Source organism: Macrobrachium rosenbergii, chromosome 21 (genome assembly GCF_040412425.1).
Source record: "Macrobrachium rosenbergii isolate ZJJX-2024 chromosome 21, ASM4041242v1, whole genome shotgun sequence".
Taxonomy (NCBI): Eukaryota; Metazoa; Arthropoda; class Malacostraca; order Decapoda; family Palaemonidae; genus Macrobrachium; species Macrobrachium rosenbergii.
In genome coordinates, this window is record NC_089761.1 from 41,470,229 (window position 1) to 41,485,957 (window position 15,729).

The window sequence follows — 15,729 nt, forward strand, 5'->3', positions numbered from 1 at the left end:
CCGTCGTTTACCTTACACAGCTGTGATAAGTAAAATATTAGCAATTTATTGGACATTCTTCTTCTTTCTGGAAATGGCTGTTTCAGAAAACTAAATCTAGTTGTCTGAATTACTAGATTTATTTGTCTGCAGCAGCAATACCAAGAAGATAATGTCGAATTAATAGCTAACATTTTGATTTCCACAGACCAGTGTAAAAAACTCAGTATAGGAAAGAATTTATCAAACACTAATGGAACCGCAAAGAAATGTAAACAAGCATTAGCATAAGCAAACCAAAAGGAAAATAGAGCAGTTACAGAGGCAAAACTCTACCTCTAATACTACTACGTACTGTGCACGTCTACCAAGGTTTGATTTTCTGCATTTTGAATTTATTTTCTTTCCATTTTATTCATGTAATGATTTAACATTTGATTTAATTAGTGAAATATCTCAAGAAAAAAAATTTTATGTAAAAATGGAATAAACATTAAATATATGATACAATAACTTCTCAAACACTTAAACCTAAACCGTATATTTTTCTGATGGGTTAGGCCTGCCTTTTGTTTGATTGTCTTTTATTAGATTGTCTTTTATTAATTTGGTTTTATGTATTTCAGTCCCCTGTATGTAACGACTATACGATACAACAGTTGGAAACTGCCGTTTGTGGACGAGGAAGATCCGAGGCCAGTTAAACGTACCAGCAAGTATGGAAAGAGTACATCTTCGGTTAGGCCGAGTCGGCAAAACATTTACGCCTACGGTAGTTCCGGTGTTTAGTAAGTACAACCACAATGCAAATTATGAAGCCCAATATGTGCCAAGAGCAGTTATGCTTAGTACAATACATCCAAACTTAACTTTCTTGCCATAGACTAGCCTATATTAGGTAACCTAGCATTTTCCATATACCACTTATCCATCCTACCTGAATAGAGGGTAGATCTAAGTAGTAGCTCTGCGGCGGCAATTTCCTCCGAATTTGACTTTTTCTACAGTTTTTTGGTTGCTAATTATGGATTTACCTTCAATTTTTGTCACACAAATGTAATTATCCTGTAATTAACCCCTGAAGTCCATCCAGCAAGGAGTTTCCATGCGCGATCTTCACAAGACAGAGCACGGGTATGTCTGTTTGGAACGATTCATATCCCGTCCAGCAAGTGCAGTAACTTGTTACATATGGGTACACCCCCGACCAGTACTAAACACGGCGAAGGGACATTCCATTTGGCCGACAACAAACAGATGCACTGCCAATATCAGAAGCCCTAAAAGTGTAGAAAAAACCAGTTCCCAAGGTAAAAACAGGCGCAGAGCTAATGCTTAGAATTACCGAATAGAGTACCACAAATCATACCTCCCATAACTGTATTTCCTGTTAACTTACTGTAACAGTTATTGGAAGTTACAGCTGGCCGACAAAATATTACTTTAAATTATTGTAAAGCAAGTAAAATAACTTAGGAAAACATCAATTGTCATAGTCTACCTCACCATGGAACTACGGCTTAGAATTACCTTTGGTAGAACTAAGTATTAGCTCTGCATCGGGCATTACCTTGGAAATTGACTTTTTCTATAGTATTTTGGTTTCTTATCAAGAATTTACCGTTATTTTTTGTCGCTCGACTGTAATTAACCTGTACTTAACCTCAGAATTTATTATATCTTTGCTATTGTGCATGCGCAGTGTTATAGGGGAACTTTTGGTAAAAAGTGGAGTTTCCTTCACCGGGGTCCACCCCCCAGCTAAGTAACACAGCCTACTAGGTTAGGTTAGGTTAAGGTACATTAGGTTAGTATGGTTCCTTTTATAATAGATTTCCTTAGCCAATCCCTTCTTGAACATGTGGCTCAATAATGTCTCACGTATTCACGGAACCATTCCATATAGTCCGTGCGCAGCTAATACTTAGAAATACCCAGTTATTGCTTAACTTTGCATGTTGATATATGTCAAGTGTTTCAAAGCAGTCTACTTAAGATTAATTAAGAAATAAGTGCTTTTGAGAACGACGGGCGCAGGCTCTAACAGTACCTCTGAGCAGAAGCTTAGTCCTCATTTCCAAAGTTGTGTTACTTCATGGGGGGAGTCTAGGGGGGAGGGGACAAAGCCCCTCCTGGCCAGGTCAGGGCATAGCACCCAAAGTCAGATTAGGAAGGTAAGGTCTGGTGGTAATACTACAGTTTAAGGGTCCAAATTCAATGCATTATGTAAAGTCAAGATCAGCACACAGATTTATCAAATATTTATTGATTCAAGGAAAACAGTGAAAAAATGAGCAGTTTATCTGCTTACAAAACAGAGATTATAAAAAAACAAATGGAATAAAAGGGGGAACGTAAATAAACAAAAACATGTCTTAAGGTATACGAACCTGTAGAATTTTTAGAAAATCGTAAATCTGTGTTTCTGTAAGCAGATAAACTGTTCATTTATTTCAGGTTTATAAAAGTGGCTGCTGAAGAGCAAGAGCATGTAGCAGGTTCCTGGTTCCCAAGTGGTCACTTCACAAACACAGTTGCAGGCACACTACACTATTCATGGAGGTGCAGAGCTTTATGCCCTTTGTTTTTTTACAATCTCTGTTTCTATAAGCAGATAAACTACTCATTATTTAACAAATATACTTCTGTTTGCTGATCTGTCGAAAGAAGAAATTGAAAATAGGAAAGAAAACTTAAACACACAAAAGGGAGCATTGAATTTGGACCCCTAAAATGTAGGATTACTGGTCTGGTTAGGTCAGGACACAGCATTTTAATAAAGGTGAGGTTTGTTCATGTTGGCAGAACCTGTTTCCGTCATTCCCAGCTGGCCCCTAAAGAAATATTTGTTCCAGTGGAATAGAAACCATCACCTCTTGTGGTGGAATATTCCTAAATGCGAGCTGGAAATGGTTGTTGAAGCTTGGTTACAAGGTAGTTGGTTGGTGGGGCCAAGTTGGTGTGGGGGATGCCTTCACACTCACTCCCTGCAGGCTTTTGCCAGCACTTTTTTTTTTTTTATCACTTTGGTCACTGTTAGGTGCTGACTTCTGTGCTGCACTTTGCCTAAGATTGGGTATCCACGATCAGGTTTCCCTTTCAGTTATTGTGTTAGTTTATTGAATCCAGCTTTTAAACTCATTGTAGACAACAGTTTACGGGTGGAGTCAGTCCACTCACCAGAATGGATGATCTGATGGAATTACCTAAAGTTGTTCTGACTGACTGCTAGGGAATTGCATGTGTGGATGGGTAAGCAGCATTTTTGTGACAGTTCTCTGCTGGACTTTCCCAGGGAGGGATCTTAGCAACCTTTACCAGAAAGTAAATGAAATATGTACTGTACAGGCCTAATTCATATTATTTTTAGACCCTGCAGTACTAATTGTAAGTCATTCTGAGTCCAAATATATAAAAAAAATTCTCTAAAAATTAGTTCCATGTGATGCAAATAATTTGGTATAGACCTAGGCAAGTGTCCCAAGTACTGTATTTGCCGGCATATGAGATGCACCCACATAAGACTCATCTCTATTTTACGAGGATATTTTGTGGAAAAAAACTAATTTTAGCATGTTTCATCATATATTTTTGAAAGATATTTTAAAGTGATTTTGTAGGAAAAATGTATGATTCTGTGCATGAAATACAATATTGTGAGAGTATACTGCAATAAAGTATGGACTCCGTATGAAATTTACCATAAATATACAACGTTTATGTTTACTGCGACAGGCCACCGGGGCTGTGCTATGATTTTGTTTACATCCACTCATTGCCAATGGCTGACAGGCTAACTGCCAATATATCATAAGCAATTTTTTGTAAGTTTGTAATAACAGGCTGATAATTTAGCTTATTTTCAATATTTTATTATTAGTAACACAATTAACTGTAATAATTAGGCTTGTTTTTCAATGTTTTATTATTAGCAACAATTTTTGTGCCTACCCAGTATGTTCACCGTAGATTTTGTCTGTAATACAGAAGCCATTGGATGCAGGGTAGTTTTTGATAAATTTAAAGGTAAAACGGCCAAACTGCAGCAAATATGGTGACTTTCTGGTAATGATATAAATAACTGAATCAGTCCCCAGTTTCTAATTTAACTTCATTAATATTTTAGGTAGCCTGTGTACCATTTTTGGCCAGGCATTGCCCCTTGCAATTTTGATGTACTGGTAGCCTGTGTTTAGTGCGAATTTGCACATTTTGCCGCAGTGCCATGTTCTTGTGCGCCTTTTGCCAGCCTGCCCATTGCCTGCGTGTCTATCACTTGCACACCTATGGATTGTTAACCTATCACTATGCAACGCCTGTGGCTTGTTGCATTCAAAAAATATGAAATACAGTTAATGTGGCTTTTCTTACCAACATTCATTTCAGGGTGTGATGTCCCTCCCTACACGAGTTAGGGTAGAAGAGACTCTTTAGCGTTGGCAGGCAACTCTTCTAGGAGAAGGACACTCAAATCAAACCAGTGGGTAGAAGGGGCTGTTTACATAGGCAACCCTTTCTGAATACAAAATTGTTCTCCAACCTTGGACTGTGCCATAGCCATTGTACCATGGCCTTCCATGGTCTTGGGTTTGAGTTACCTTGCCTGAGGGTATAGTCAGGCATTTATCCTCTTTTTCGTTCACTTTCCTGTTTTTTTAAAAAGTGTGTAGGACAGGCTGAGAAAGCAAAAGTTGCTTGATGGATTATCATGAAAGTGCCTTTGTCTTTACCTAATCTTTTCCTTCTGAGTGTTTTATTTCTAAATCCATCTTGACTGTCCTCCTCCAGTTGTTGTGGAAAACCTGGCGGATTACTTTCGCTTTACAAGGTGTGCTGACCCCACTTTGTTGACCAGTTGCTTCTGGTGCTTTTTTCAGTGACGTATGGTGACGTTTATTTATACTCTCAACAAAATTTTTGTAAATAATGTAAATACTTTACTGTTGTTGTGAGTTACTTATTAGTTTTGATTCTGATTTTATGTTTTTAATTTTAACTCTTTTGGGAGACATTGAGCTGAACCCTGGGCCTGTTACCCAGTACAGCAAGAAGTTAAGTATATCTTAGTTTAACCAGACCACTGAGCTGATTAACAGCTCTCCTAGGGCTGGCCCGAAGGCTTAGACTTATTTTACGGGGCTAAGAACCAGTTGGTTACCTAGCAATGGGACCTACAGCTTATTGTGGAATCCGAACCACATTGTACTGAGAAATGAAATTCTGTCACCAGAAATAAATTCCTCTAATTCTTCATTGGCCAGCCGGAGAGTCGAACGTCGGCCCAGCAGAGTGCTAGCCGAGAACTATACTGACCCATCCAACAAGGAATTAGTACAGCAAGAAAAATTGCAAAGTACTTTACTCAAATATTTGGGGCTTAAGGTAAAATTTTCTTGATCTCTAGAGTTGTGCCTCTAACTACAGTTTGTTGTTTTTATCTGAGACTCTTGTAAGTAGTAACAAGTCAAAGGTTGAGTTTTTAATGCTGGGTTTTGATGGCCCTGACTTTATTTATCGTTGTAACATCCCACATGTGCAAGGTATGGCTGTACTGTACTGTACTCTAAGTCCGGATAACCTATTTATTGTCAGAAAAATTTTGGAGTGTAGTTGCCATGGAGTTCTTTGTTATAAAATTTTCAGTAAGTTCTACAATATTTATGTATTTGCTGTTTACCATAATCCAAATATCAATGATTCTATATCTGACTGTCTTCTGGAGAGAATTAGTATGGCTCAGTCGCAGGATTCAAAAGCTTCATTCATTATTTGTGGGAGACTGTAATGCAAAGCACTGTGAATGGCTAAATTCAAATTCCACAGATCAACATGGCTGATCTGCTCTTGAGTTCTGTGAATCCTCCGATTTCGTCCAGCTAATTGAGGAACTTGCGCACGTTTCTGGTAATAGGTTAGACCTCATATTCACAGATGTTCCAGCTATTGTGAAGTCCAAGGTCTGTGAATATATAGGCACTTCTGATCATTGTGCCACTGAGATGGACATATCTGTCAATCAGTATATTCCTAATTCCACTATTGGAAAAATGGTCTGGTTGAAATCTAGAGCCAATTGGGATCGTATTATTGAAGCTTGTCTGGCACTTAATATTTCAGATTCTATATTAGATCCTGGTCCCAAGAAGTTGAATGAAATGCTGATGGCTATTTTAATAAGATGTGTCCCTAGAAAGGTCATCAAATTTAGGACTAATGACCAACCATGGTTTGATGATACATGCAGACAAGCCTACCATGACAGTTTGGTGCACCAAATTGGGTCATGCTAGTCTTCCATTCCACCACTACTAACAGATGATGGTAGATTGGTTACTGGCCCCAGGAAAAAGCCTTAACTGCTTCATCAAGGTTTTGAAGCTAAGCAATCAGCTGAGGATGTCCCTCTCCCTGATACTGTACTTGTCATCCTGAACCTCCTCTTATAAAATTTGCATTTCCCTCCAGGGATGACGAGAAAATTCTGGATAATCTTGATAGCTGGGGTGGAGAAGACCCTGATGGTTTCTGGTCTTCCCATTGTTTTTTAAAAAAGTTTTTAGCACAATTGTCTCTCAAGTTTAGTAGATTCTATAGATTTTTATGTCGACATAATATCTTTGCGGATGAATGCAAGCTTAGTAATACAGTGCCTATTCCAAAGGGTGGCATATCTGCAGACTGCAGTAACTACAGGCCACTCTCTATTCTCCTTGTGCTCTCCAAATTGCTGAAAAACTTATTTTAAAGCCATTATATAAGTATGTTGAATCTAAAGGATTGTTAGCTGATAGTCAATATGCATATAGGAATTTTAAGCCACTATATAAGTATGTTGAATCTAAAGGATTGTTAGATGATAGTCAATATGCATATAGGAAGCAGCTAAGTATCTGTGATGGTCTTTTAGACTTGACATGCCATTTGCAAGGGAACCTTGATAAGGGTTTTGAGTGCAGAATAATTTAGGTAGATTTTATTGCTGCTTTCGATTTAGTAAATCACAAGGCACTCATAAGTAAACTTCAGAATCTTGGAGTGGGTGGATATGTTTTAGGATTACTTCAAGATTCCCATTACAGGTAGGCAGTGGTGAGTTGCTGTGGTTGGGATCTTGAGTGAACCAAGACCTATTGTATCTGGAGTTCCACAGGGCAGTGTTCTTGGTCCACTGTTATTTTTAATGTATACAAGTGACATGGTTGTTGGCCTGGAAAACAATATTGTTCAGTATGTCGATAATGCAACACTTGTGGGCATAGTTAAGTCTCCACTTCTGAGAAATGAAGCTGCCCTCAGCCTCGTTAAGGACATGGACTGGATCAGGGAATGGTGTAGTTGGTGGGGTATGAGGTTGAACTCCAGTAAAACGAAAACACTATTGATTCGCAGATCTCGTACAGATTTCCCACCCCGTTTTCCCTTTCAGGTGGATGGAACTTTGCTGAATGAGTCTGATGCTTTAACTATTCTAGGTGTAACCTTTGACTCACATCTAACTTTTGAGAAACATCAAATGAAAGTTTCAGCAAATGATTCATGAAAATTAGGTATTGTTCCTAAGGCCTCATTTATTTATAACAGTGATAAAATCAACGCAACCTGTTTTAGGTCATTTGTACTCCCTTTACTAGAATACTCTTCTTCGGTGTGGATGTCTATTTTTGCCAGAAATGTATCTCTTTTAGATAGAGTGGTTCTTGGTGGTAGGTTTCTGTTTCCTAATAGTAGTAGTTATGACTTGGACCATCAACAGATGGTCTCTTGTTTGTCATTTTTTCATAAGTTGTATTTCAACAGAGATCTTTCACATTCACAATTGATCCCTGATCCCCTTTATCTGCTGAGAGCAACCAGATTCGCTGAACAGCAGCACCAATATGCAGTAAGTGTGCCTCACTGTCGAACTTCTCAGTTCCAGAGGTCCTTTATTCCTCACACCATTGGACTGTGGAACAGCCTCCCAGAGGATGTCATGCAATTGGAACTTCAGAAGTTCAAGAGAAGGTGCAATGCATTACTACGCTAATACTACTGTATTCTCCTTGCATTTTAATACATTTTTGTTAATTTATTAATTTATTTTTGTTTCTTTTTTAATAAGTTGGATCTTTTCTCTCTGTATATCCCTTTACCTCCTCTTGCTTCTTCCTAATGAACACCATATTCTTTGGAAGCTTTAATTTCAAGTCATTGGCCCCTGTGGGCTTGTTCCATATGAATAGGTTTCATCTGAATAATAATAATAATAATAATAATAATAATAATAATATACTTGAGTGGTGTAAGTTGCTGAGTAGAATAACTTTTTTCTGTTTAAATTGCCGTAAATCAGAATACTGTAAATACTATATAACAGTCTCCATGATAACAACAAGCATCCATATGTGCCATATCCAAATTTCAGTATGATGCTTTTTGTATGATTTATGACAAATTTACTTTAAAAAATCCTTTGACAGTGATTAGTTGCTACCAGAATTTCAGAGGTTGAGAAAGGATGACAACAGTAATCACCATGAGAATCTTGAAGGGTTAACGACCTTGTTTTCAAGTTTCAGTGACTGATCCCAACTCACACAGGAATACTCTTACATAAAAGGCAGTACACTATATGAAAAATGCAAGTTACATAAAAAATTGTTATATATTTATTGATGTATTTTATGTAATGCATTGTTGTTTATAGTTTGTTGTCTTTTAGGTGAGATTACACAGAATTAATGAACATCAAAGAAACCCATCACTTAACAACCAAGTTCTGTTCATATGACTAGGCCATTTAGTGAATTGGTTGATAATGGAGGAACCACCCCTTACTGATGTTTCAAGCATACTGAACTGCTAGTAGGTATTTGCCAATCATCTTTAGGTATTGGTTTAATATCAACCAGCTTTAGATGTTGGTTTATTGTCAACCATCTTCAGATATTTGTTTAATGTTACCTTTACACCATTTATAGCATTTTTAGTACGGTATATTTTTAAATGTTTATACAGTATTTCACTGTATACTGTAAAAAATAGAGGAAATCATCTCTGATGTACATGATACTTAGGTTTTCATGCTGAAAATAGTACGGGTAATCATTTTTATTTATTTGGTTTAAATTGCACAGCTGTTACATATTACAGAAAATAGAAATAAAATAATAAAAATTCTAAAAATGATGTACTGTTATGAAAAAGATATAAAGCCTAACATTTAAGTCCCTGAATCATTCAGTGTTGTTGTGGTTGGAAATCATCAGCATCATCATTGGAGTTATCAGTAGGGGTTATCAAGGGCCTGTAGAGAACCTGGGTAAGCAGAGAAATGGAAGGACTTGTAGGAGTAGGGGTAGGAGTCTTGGTGTGGCTTTCAAGAAGAATTCTGTTATTGTGGTCTGCTTTGTAATTTTCTTGTTTTCTTGATAAATTTCATGATCATCATCATCATAAAAGTTAATTCATTTGCTGTTCCATTTTCATGAACTGTTCATCATTTGGGCCCATGCTCCCTTGCTCCAATATAGCCACATTTACTTACAAGAACTCACCAGAAAACCCCTGTACAGTGAACTTTTGTACATCTTCCATTCTTTTTTCCTCTTCTTCCACTTGCTGTGGCTCTTGCAACTGTTAAATTTTTGTTGAGTAGCTCTCCCTTCACACATTTTGTTAATTCTTTAGTACAGGTACACAATCCTTTATCTGAAATCCTTGGGGCCAGATGTGTTTCAGTTTTTGGAATTTTTTGGATTTTGGAACTGTGGGGTCAGGAGCATAACCAAACATCACTCCTTCAGCAAAACATTTTTTTTTTTCCTTTTTTCATGTTTTTCATTATAGTTATTTATTCATTATAGTTTATTATTATTTATATAATATTAATATACTGTTAAATGATTGTAAGATAATTAAGACCATTGATAATAAAACAGTGGGACAATTAAGACTATTATGTTCACTAACACATATTATTTTCAACAAAAACATTCAGTAAAATGCAAAAATATACATAATCAAAATAACTGTAATTTCAGCTTGTAAATTTTAACGATAAGTAAGACAATAAAATGCATTTCATCATATCGATCTTGGAGAGGTTTGTTCTATATTGTCACTATGTTGTCAACAGTTTGCAGTCGTACATTTGATCTCTATGACACACAGTGTGGGATTTTTCATACCGCTATATTAATGTTAAAATTATTGTTAAATTCTTGTTTTCATGAAGAAATAATTATATAAAGCAAATTATTGAGTAATTTTTGCCATCAGCAGTCAAATAATCATGATCATGGCAAATTTCGAACTCAGTGCCGTCACAATATATGTCTGTAAGTAGAACAGAAATAGAGGGCAGTCATTGGCTAACAGATCTCCATGGCAACCAGCCAGCCAGTCAGGTTTTAGCTGTATTCTGTCTGAGAAAGAACTTTTTACGTGAAGCTGATGATGATGTGTGTGTGTTTTGAATACAGTACATAGTTTTTAGTAGTGTATGTATTTTACTGATTAAAGAAAGAATAGAATGAATTCCTTCTCATTACTTAGAGTGCAGAATTGTTGGTTCAGAGATTCTTCTGCAACAAAATATTTTAATTTTTTTTGTCTTCCAAAGATGTATTACCTCTGCTGCACATTTTTTAAACATTATGAATACACACTCACACACACACACACACAGAGAGAGAGAGAGAGAGAGAGAGAGAGAGAGAGAGAGAGAGAGAGAGAGAGAGAGAGAGAGAGAGAGAGAGAGAGAGAGAGAGAGAGAGAGAGAGAGAGAGAGAGAGATTCATCTCTTTAATCTCTCAAAGAATGTTAACCATTTGTTTCCCTGCTGATCACACCCTTTATAGTCCACGGGACTGACAACAAAATTTAAGTTTGCTTGTTCTGTCTTCCAAAGATGTATTACCTGTACTACACATTTCAAAACATTATGAACACACAGACAAAGAGTGCCTGATATGAGAATTTACCCATTGGTTAAAGAGACAAATTAGCAGTATTATTCTCCTGAGAGAGAGAGAGAGGGAATTTTTTTTTAGTCTTGGAGATTTTGAGAGAGAGTCAATTCTCTTGGGATTTGGTAAGAAAAATAATTTGAATAGTAGCACACACCCAAATGACTCAGATCAGCCGTTAGCACGCCAAACTACCAACCTTATGAATTGACGCTCTGGTCTCTACAAAATGTTTTTGGTTTTTAGAATTTTGGATAAAGGATTGTGTACCTGTATCTTGTTCTTTGACATCAAAATTAAACACGTTAGCAAGCGCCACAATTTTTTTCATCGACATGTTTATCTTTGTCAAACTCAAAATTATTCACAAAATGTTTTAGGCATTTTTACCATTTGCCTTGCATACACTTTCTGTCACTTCCTGCAAAGTTTATTCAGTGTTCTTTATGTAGTGTAACATAGTGTAAAATTTTTTGTTGCTGTTGCAGGTTGGAAAAAGAGCTGGTCATAAGTCCATGTAGCTGATAAACAGATTGGTCATTATGTAAGGAGTGTCTTTATTTAATAGGGTATGGTATTTTTATTGATATCTATTGAATGCATTGTTGTGCTGTATGTGATTTTTAGTGTGTGTGTATACACCTATACATAAACATATGTTCTCTCTCGCTCTCTCTCTCTCTGGTACAGCATTTTTACTGACATTTAATAAATGCAGTTCTGTACAATATATTGTTTCTTCCATTTCCATAGGTGAAAGAGGAATAGAGAATGAATATGCTACCAATGTCCGAATTGAGATGGAAAAAGAACCAGTTGAGCAAGAGGAATCATATTGCATTCAACAATTGACTGATCTTCAACTGATAAAACATGCTGTAAAGGAGACATTAATATGAAAATTGAGTTACAAGATAAACCAATTGAGCTAGAGTAGCCGGATAACATAGGAGAAGAATTAACTGATCTTCTATAAAAGGAAGCTTTCATAGAGGAAACATTAATTGAGCCTAAACAGGAGGTGCTGTGTGACAAGGACAAATGGAGAGAAGAGGCAAATTCAGACCCAGTTGGGCTTGGATTTAAAAATAGGGGAAAGGTTGAAGACCATAATGACTAATCAGGAAAATGATCAAACAGCTGTCAGGTCAGTATTTCATACAGTTATAAAGTACAGTACTTTTTATCATTTATACTTGAAACTTGAAAACTATATTAAAGTATCCCAATAATTATATTCAACCATGAAATTAAGGTAACAAATGCAGGACAACACTTACATTTAAACATATTCATGTGGTGGTTCAGTTTTCAGTCAGCAATGGATTTGAAGTTTTACAAACAAATCATTGAAAGTTTTGTAAGATTCTTTAATATTCTCAGTTTATCCATATTTATTATATGTATAAATGTCATTAAAAGCTTATCTTTTGGCAGCTCTGTGAGAGCTAAGAATTTTGACTGAATATTCTAGTTAAGCTATTCATTATGTATCAGTAATGATTATGGTATTGTAATGGATGATTATGGTATTGTAATGGAGACTGTCCTGCAACTTTATACATCCACCAGTAAAAGGATAGAAGGAATAATTGACATGATACCAGCTAGAATAAATACATAACAGACAGAATCCTCGATACACTCAAGAGAAAAAGTGTAATGGTGTAATATGCGTAAAAAAAAAAAAAAAAAACTTTGGCAAATTGTGGTTTTGACTGCCAAGTGTGAACAGTAATTTGGCAATGTCTAATTGGGACTACACCTCCCTTTCTTTCATTCAGTTTGACCCACTGAGTGATCACACTAGAGCTCAGAATGACCCTGGTAGTACCTCTTGGGCCCATGCTGAGTGGTACCCAACAAGCTTACGACACCTCAGAGGAGGAGATCACTTACCTTACTCGTGCAAGAACTTGTCAAGTCAGTGCATGGGTCTTTCCTTAGCCTCCTTGAAGGAACTTTTTGATTTTTCCAGTATAGTTGGACATCCCTTTCCTCATTGTATTGGATGGATGTCACCCCAAGTCCCTTCATACCTTCTTGAGACCTGCGGTGGTTGCTCAACAAGTTGTGTAGGCACCCAGCTCTGCTTGGACAGGAAAGTATTGCTAGTGTAAGTCTGGCTTAAGAATGCAGAGTGACTGGACTCTCTTTCTTCCTGTCCTTTCTAGAGCAGCATCTAGGCAGAGGTATCAGGTAGGTTGAGCGAGATATAGGCAGCTTTGCTTGGAGCACTCATTCTTAGCATAGTTCCTAAGATTCACCTCACTCCACTCTCCCTTTTAATTAGGGGTGGGGGGCATGGGTGGAGCTACATTCTGTACCCATTACTTGGTATTTGCCAGACTTAGTTGGCCTCTGAGTTCCCTTACAAGGGTTTTCATGGTTCTGATATTTATCTTTGCTTTAGTGAATTCTCTTGAGCATTCACAATCAGGGGCCCTACTGCTGTCATCCCATTTGCCAGACAGAGTAGGAGTTACAGGAATCATGGCATCCCTTCCTCATGTACACGACTGACATTTCCAGGTAGGGTTCATCTCCAGTCAGTTATCAGAGATGATCTCCCACATAAGGAGTAAGTCTGCCTTTTATAACTTAACCAGTCTCAACCACCTCGCTTTACCCCTGTAAATGAAGAAAAAGTGGTTAATGGAGGAAGGTGTGGGGGTTATTTTCCAACTCACCCTTCATAACCACCAGTTAATGACCTTGTTACTGTTTAACAACTGTTGTAGCTTGCACTGAGAAATATATTTCTATATAAATGGCTTTGGTATGTATACCTAGGAAAAATGCCATTAGTTTGTGTACTTAATAAACACCATTTGTTGTATACATAAGAAAAATACCATTACTTTAAACATTTGTTTTTTGCACCCACAAGAAGTCCGGTTGCTGGAATGAGAGGCCATTTCATTGCTAGAAATGAGGTGATTTAGGAAGTAAATCCTTAGTCATGGGGGTTATACAGTTGCTTATTTGTGGTTTCAAAGGTTTTCAGAGGTTGGAGGCCGATTGTAGACCATAATTAGCTTGACCTCTTAGATTGAGACGGTTGAGTTAGAGAGGATGTTGATAGGGAAGGATGCATTCTTTTGTATGTCTATCTACTGTGCTTTAAGGACTCAAGTTTATGTGGTAGGAAAGGTTATTGATTAGCACTTAGAGAACATGTTCATCCCTCAAAGAACTGGATCCATTTGGAGGAACACAATGTAACTCTCATACCCAGGTTCATTCCAGGGGCTTGAAATATGGTCAGTGTTGTAGGAAATTCCAGGTCCTTCTGTCAAAATGGCCATGGAATGTAGTTGCTTACAGGGTGAGTTGGCAAATTATGGGGCAGCCTCTAGTCAATCTGTTCACATTCCTCGCCAATAAGCTGCCAGTTTATTACCTTAAGCCAGATCTAGTAGCCTGGGGAATAGATGTGATGTTACAGTCATTGGAACCTGGACAAAGGTATGAATTGGTATGTGATTGATATTTCGTTTGCATAGAAATATGGCAATATGCAATTAATAGGTTTGCAAGAAAATACATTTTATGTTTTATTTAAAAATTTTGTGGCACTGGGATTGAAAAAGATTAGGCCGAGACTTTTTATGTGTGAAGATATTTTTATATTTAAAATGAATGTCTACTCAGTACATAGTTTGTTGAATTTTTAGCTCCTAAAAATCCCTGTTTCTGTAATAACACTAACTATTTTTGCTTAATATTCCTTGTTTTCATCTCAAAGGAAAGGTTTTGTGGCTGTGAAATCGACCAAGATTAGGCTGTAACAGCTTAGTGAGTAAGCTCTCCAAGTATCCATCTGTTTATGCCATATTGCAAAGCTGAAGTGAGAGGTGCAGACCATGACAAGTTGATCAACATAAGAGTGGTGCTGTTATTCAGGGTCACAGGATCTACCTGTTTTATGCCAGGTAGTAAAGATGATGTACTAATCCACTTCTGCATTTGGGTACTCCGTCACGTTTGGGATAGAGTTACCTACTGTTGTCATCTGATTATCCAGTTGGCTGAGTATAATTTTTCATTGTATTTTTCCACTCCTTGTTTCTTTCTTGCTTTTATATTTTATTTAAAAAGATTTAAAGTTAACGTATATTGTGTAATGATCCCTGTAACATTCACCATTATTTTGTTGTGCATTTCTTTAATTTTTTTCATGTTTTATCAGAGTTGGCAAGAATTCAGTTAAAGGTAAAGTCTCTGAGAGTATGGAGAGTAAAACCAAATGAAGAGAAAGGAACTAGGAGAGGGGAGGGACTACATCTCCCTCTCTCAATCAAGCTCCAGGGCCAACAGGGCAAAAACAAATCAGTGTCAACCATTCCTCCACCATAGGCCATCGCCCCTCCTAACTATGGAAGGTTGTTATTCAAGTCAGTTGACAACAGCTATACTGAGAGAGAGAGAGAGAATATAAAATACAACAACAGTATGATTGGAAGAAAAAGAAAAAATTATGGGTAAGGTGTAAATGCAGAAAAAAACTGAAATAAATGATGAATGAAACAAATGCAGAGAAGAAAAAGAAATAGATTGAATTATGTAAGCATTCCAACAAATGCATTTCATCATCAGCATCATCCATTTTTATCACAAGAACAAAGAAGTGTGGTAAGTAGAGGAAAGTACAATATTTTTTGAGTGGGAGAGTGCATATTTATGTAAATCACACATTTTTGTTATTGGTATCTTACAGTACAATACAGAATTGTCTTGAACAGACTAACTGAAACTAGTGGCAGGGAAGAAAGGGGTTGGAAACCCACCCCCTCACTCA

At 37.0% G+C, this 15,729-nt stretch overlaps 1 long non-coding RNA gene across 2 annotated transcripts; it reads left to right on the plus strand.

Annotated features, from left to right (window-relative positions):
- The first annotated feature begins 605 nt into the window (after positions 1–605).
- On the plus strand, positions 606–15,511 carry LOC136850006 (uncharacterized). Of its 2 annotated transcripts, XR_010856504.1 has the most exons (4): positions 613–767; positions 8,681–8,823; positions 11,682–12,075; positions 14,677–15,511. It is a non-coding gene; the product is annotated as an uncharacterized lncRNA (long non-coding RNA). The 2 variants fall into 2 exon arrangements; XR_010856505.1 differs by lacking the exon at positions 8,681–8,823 and having other exon boundaries at positions 606–767.
- Positions 15,512–15,729: the final 218 nt, after the last annotated feature.